Here is a 6,252-nt window from a genome sequence, read left to right on the forward strand (position 1 = left end):
TGACTGGACCTCCATGAGTTCATTATCCTTTTCTGGCTTTGGTGACAGGTCTGGTAGCCTCTTTGAATGAATTAGAAAGCTTTCCATAATTTTTCATCTGTTCCATGAAGTTCGTAAAACTCCTGGACATATTTCTGAGCCTGGTGCCTTTTCATAGGTTTATATTAAAATTAATATTCAATTTCTTCTATGAATATAGGTCTATTCAATTTTTCTGTATCTTTTTGAGTCAACTGGGGTAATCTACTATGGTTTCCAACAAAACCATCCATTCCAACTTTATTTTCAAATGTGTTCCCATTAAGTTGTTCATAGTAATCTCTTAAAATTTTACTATCACTCATTTTCTAATTTGCTTCATTATAAAATTTTAGATTCAAAATCAAATTCTTTCAGCCTCTGAAAATGTGGTCCACTGTCTTTTAACATCTGCTAATGAGAAGTTGTTACTACTTAGCTTCTCTTTCTTTTGTAAAGAAAGGTTCCCTTTCTCTTTTCTTTTTTTCTCCCTCTGTAGAAGTTTTCTAAGTTTTTTCTTTATTCTTTTAGAGTGTAGAATTTTTACAGGGTGGAGTTTGTTGCATTCACTCTGCTTGTAATCCTCTGGGCCCTTTTTAAAAGCAAGTGTCTATTTGGTTCTAGAATTTTTCCCTTTGTGTTGACACAAATCTTTGACAATTTCCTCTCTGGCTCTGGAAATCTTATCAGATGAATATTGGACCTACTTCCACTTCCATCCAATAATGGAGTAACAGGGACTGAATTTATGCTCTTGCTTTTAAACAACTAAAAAATGGGACAAAAATACAGTAATACTTTGGTTTGCAACACAATTTGTTCCGGAAACAAACTACTCATATTGCAAGACATTACTCGTTTACCACATTAAAATGTAGTAGAAATGTTTGCTTGTCTTGCGGAACACTCGCAAAACACGTTACTCGCAATCCAAGGTTTTATTGTATATGAGAAACAATGGTTTTTAGATATAATAGGATTATCATCCCTGAGAAAAGTGAAAACGATGAGGCGAGCCTTGTGATGGCCCAGCTTACTACTGGGGGGCAAATTCCAGGCTACAGTGCAGAGAGGACATAGCCAAAAGGAACTCACTTGGCAATCTTGCTGAGTTGAGGAGACAGAAGCCTGAGTTTGGGGAGGTACGATTGCTCAGCTATCGGACTGACAAAAGTGAAAAATTATGACCACACTTTCCACTGACAAGGCTGTGGGGAAACAGGCATTGCCATACCTGCTGGTGGGAATGCAAACTGATATAACTCTTCAGGAAGAAAATTTAGCAGTACATTCTAGAACTACACATGTTCTTAGCTTTTGAACCAGCAGTCCCATTTCCGGAAATCTACCTTGAAGATACATCTGCAACAATAAAGAATACGTATACATATATTCATATGGTTATTCATTGCACCATTGGCTACAACTAAGAATATTGAGCAACCTCAATATCCAAATATGGGAGACTGGTTGGATAAACTATGATGCATCCACACAATGGAGCATCATGTTGCTGTAAAAAAGAAAAAAAGAATAAGAAGAAGGCAGATTACTATGAGCTGATGCCAAAAAATAAATAATCAGTTCACATCGACTAAAATGGGTGTATGCATGGGAGTGGGGGGGGGCAAAATGGAATACAAACAGTGACAAGTGAACCTAGCTGTATTACAGGTAAATCACATAACCACAGTTGCTGGACCCCTGCAAAGCCAAATCAGAGCCCAAACGACACAGCAAGGACTCGCTATTCAAGGCTTCCTGGAGATCTGTGTTCTCTTGCTCTTTCCATGCTTGCACATCTAGAGCCCTCCAATCGTTTTACTAGGTTTCAGTTATTGGTCATCATTCTAAGTGATATCCTTAGCAGCTGGAGAAGCCAAAAGTTTAGAAAAATCATAATTTTTAGATGGGATTCTTAGTTTTAGAAAATATCTACTATTGGCCCAGGACCATACGCTGCCAAACGGGGCAGAAAATGAAAGAGCCCGGCATAGGAAATGGAAAGGAAATTCTCTTATGAAATCCAGGGCACTACATTGGATGAAAAAATTTCATGCTCATCAGCTTCTACATGACTTTCAAATGTTCTTCGTGCTCATTAACACAAATTAATTATAGTTAGCCTTTTCAGTTTAATTAAAGTTGGAGGAGAAGTAGGCACTGGTTTTAAAAGCCTGGTGAGAAGGTGAATAAGTGAATGCTTAAATGACTCACTGCTGGGGACCTTAAGCTCTCAGCTTAGCACCCTGATGTGTTTGTTAGGTATGATGCCTAAGAAATGATCAATAATCAAGGAGTCTTTTGCTTTACCTTTAAAATTACTGACCTGCTGATTTCACGTTCAGCAATTTCTCATGAGGACATCAGCAGAGATGCACACAAGTATTTATGCACAAAGATTGTAGCATTTTTCATAGCACAAAAACGGAATATATCTAGATAGCCACAATAAAGAAATGGCTAAAGACATTGTGCAACAGCTATTAAAAATGCTTTTCAAAACTGGTTAATGACATGGGGAAATAGTCAGAATATTAGAATATAATGCTACAGGGATGTTTACCTGTATTATGCTGCCTGCTAACAGAAAAGTGTTGGAGAGCAATAGCTCAGAGGTGTTTTACTAGGTTATCTGTTTTTAAAAACAGGATAAATAGGTATTCTGTGCAACTAAAGCAAGATATATGTATATGTGTGTATATATACAGAGAGAGAGAGAGAGAGAGAGAGAGAGAGAGAGAGAGAGAGAGAGAGAAAGAGCCTATAACAGTGGTTCTCAACCTTCCTAATGATGCGACCCCTTAATACAGTTCCTCATGTTGTGGTGACCCCCAACCATAAAATTATTTTCNTTGCTACTCTATAACTGTAATTTTGCTACTGTTATGAATTGTAATGTAAATATTTTTTTGTTTTCCAATGGTCTTAGGCGACCCCTGTGAAAGGGTCATTCGACCCCCAAAGGGGTCGCGACCCACAGGTTGAGAACTGCTGGGCCCTAGAACAATTAACAAGGAAGAGAAAAAAAAATGACTACATGGAAACACAACAAAATTTTAACAATGACTATCTTTATGCAATAGAAACTGTGGATAATTATTGCTTTCTTACTTCTATTTTAGATATTTTCTAGATATTCTGCAATAAACGTGAATTACTTTTACTAATTCTATTTTTCTTGTTGCTCAAGCCAATAATCTGGAAGCCATCTTGACCTTTTTTTCCCCTCTAAAACCTTGTGTACAATCCATCAGCAAACCAGTTAACTCTACCTTCAAAAAAAGTCCTGAATCTATTCATTCACTTACCACGTCCCCTTATTATGGTCCAAGTCACCATCATCGGTTGCCTGGGTTTCTGCCACAGCCTTCTTTCTGGTCTTTCTATTTCCACACTTGCCCTTTCACGCCCACCCCAGTCTCTAGAAGGACCAGTATGAGGGGTTATAAGAGAAAATTATGGGGAGTAAAACAGAGTCCCAGTTAGCAAAAAGCCAAAGTCTAAATATGAGAGTGTCTAATGGGGAACTTGAAGGAAATGGCTGGCACAATTCAAACAATACTAAAGTCTGACATGGCATATCAAGTTGTGTTCCTACTCTGTGCTTAAATTATACACCTCATTATCCATTATACACACAAAACACACAGTGAAAATCTCTTATCCAGAGTAACCTTGAATTACCAGTGCTTCGGGTTGCTGTGGTAAATCCATCCAGATCTAGCACAAGCGGAAGACAAGATGACAAATGAAGAGCTGGAAAGTAACTGGAACAAGAAGAAACCCACAGGAATTTTCAAAAAGCTAAGAGTGGGGCACTGAATTTCCCACAGTATATGTGATGGAGGCTTGAGCCCTTTTATTCCCATCTGAAGAGAAAAGGGGACCTCAGAAGTCTGAGGAACTTACGGACATCCACTCAGGCATTTATGTTACACTAATGTAATGTCAGGAAAAAGATGGGTTGGACAGGTGCCATTTCCACATTGTTTTCTCACTGGCTTCGTGTGAACATCTCATGAGCAGAGTCAGCGTCTCCTTCATCTTCCTATGCACTACACCTGCCACAGGACCTGCCACAAAACTGGTGTCAGAAAACAGTCATAAAATGAATTCATTTGTGAATTAGGAAGGAAGAAGAGAGGGAGGAAGGGAGGAAAAATAAATGAATTAATGAATTTACAGATGACAGTAAGAATGGCTGGTGCTTCGGGGCATTTATTATACCAGGTATTGTTCTCAGGGCTTTCATGTAGTAATTCATTAACTTGAGATTAGAATTCAATTCCCCTTGCTTTATGTATCTTGTATATTTTCATCATCAACTTCATGAGTGATCAGATTTATGGTGCGAAGAAACTCTTTAGGAGACTAATTAAAGAAGCAGATGTCCTTAGTTAAAAAGAGGATGCTCATCAAAGCTGTTCTTATATAAGCTGCCCAGGTGCTGTTGGCTTATAAAAATGTGTATGAGCACCGGAGGCTAGAGACTCTGAGGGTATGTCCTCAATATTTCATTCTATGAACAACTAGAAATGAAGGCTGAGTCAAAGCCAAGTAATTACCCTGCTAATTCACACCTCCCCCAAAGCTGCTTGTCTTGGCAGTTGTCTTAGTTCACTAACAATAAATCTAAACTAAAAATATATAGATTTATAGGTTTTCCCCAAAGGTCTCTGAGTGCATTCTCTTTCCTTTAGTCATTGGACAAGTATGGATTGAGCACCTAGTATGTGCCAGGCCCCATTCTGAGAGCCTGAGTACAGCAGTAATCCAAAGTCACCGCTCCATAGAGCTCACGTTACCTCACAACTGAGACAGCAGAACAGTAATCCCCACTTTATAGAAATAGAAGCTGGGCTCAGAAAGAGTAAGTGACTCTGACTGTGATCAAACGGAGAGACAATGACGCTAGGCTCTGATTCTTGATACTTAGAATTTAAAACACTGTAACTTGTATAGAGCAATTGTTTTGATAACATCATTTTTAGCATTTTGGTTTCTCCACAGACCACAAAATATTTTGCCATGTGTCTCACACACACCTCGTAAAGGCTCTGGAACCTTGCATTCCCTTTGTGGCAGTGTTGCTTAGGGATTCGGTGGGAAGACCCCTGGTAGGAAAGTTGTAGGCATTTTTTATTCCTCTCTTTCTCTCAAATCCTTCAGCAAATCTTATCCAGAACTCTTTATCACTTCCGTTTATCTCCATTGCCACCACTCTGGTCTAAGCCCTCATCATCTCTTGTCAAGATCATTAACCAGAGAGAGTCCTATCTGGTGTCGCGTTGTTCTCCCCTTCACTTTCCTCAACACCACAGCCAGGCGGAGCCTTTTAATATGTAAGGCAGATCTTGTCACTCCTCTGCCCCAAACCCTACAAAAACTGCCCTTCCCATGTCACTGAGAGTAAAAGGTAACCAATGCTTTTATAGCGGCCTACAAGGCCCTGCCCAGTCCCGCCCCCATTTCACCTGACCTCATGCCCTCCATTTTCCAATTTCACTCTCACCATTCTAGCCGCACTGACGTTCTCACTGTTTCTCAAACCATAGAGAATGCGTTCACCTCAGGGCCTTTGCACTAGCCCTTCTCTCTGTCTTAAACATTTCATTCCCAAATATCTTCAACCTCTTCAAGCCTTTGTTCCAGTGTTACCTTTCTAGCGAAGGCCCTGAACGCTCAATTTGAACTTGGCACACTCTCAGATGCTTCCAATCCCCCTTACTTTGTTCGACTTACTTTTCTCATCACTTATCGCCTTCTAAAAATCCATACACATTGTTTGTGTATTATGTTGTCTTTCTTCCCCTACAAGGGCAGAAAATTATCTCCCTTTGATTTACTTACGTATTTCCAGAAGCTAGAATAATGCCTACTCTATTGTAGGCACCCAGGAAATACGCGTCATCATCATCATCATCATCTTCTTCTTCATCATTATTTGTCAATGTCAATGGGCAGAAACTATGGGACCTTTAGGGGAAAAGATTTTCTCACTTGAAGACACCAGACTTTAGAGAAAGAGATCAAAGATTTTCATAGTCCAAGATAACTAGATTGAAATCCTAGCTCGGCCGTTTACTTGGGCGTTGAGCAAGCTACTCAGCCTCTGGGAGACTCAAGTCTCTTGAATGTAAAAATGGGGAAAATAAAACCTATCTCACAAGGTTACAGTACTGGTGAGATACTGATATAATATATAGGAAGTATCCGGCACAATCAGAGGAC

Source organism: Hipposideros armiger, unplaced genomic scaffold (assembly GCF_001890085.2).
Source record: "Hipposideros armiger isolate ML-2016 unplaced genomic scaffold, ASM189008v1 scaffold_63, whole genome shotgun sequence".
NCBI lineage: Eukaryota > Metazoa > Chordata > Mammalia > Chiroptera > Hipposideridae > Hipposideros > Hipposideros armiger.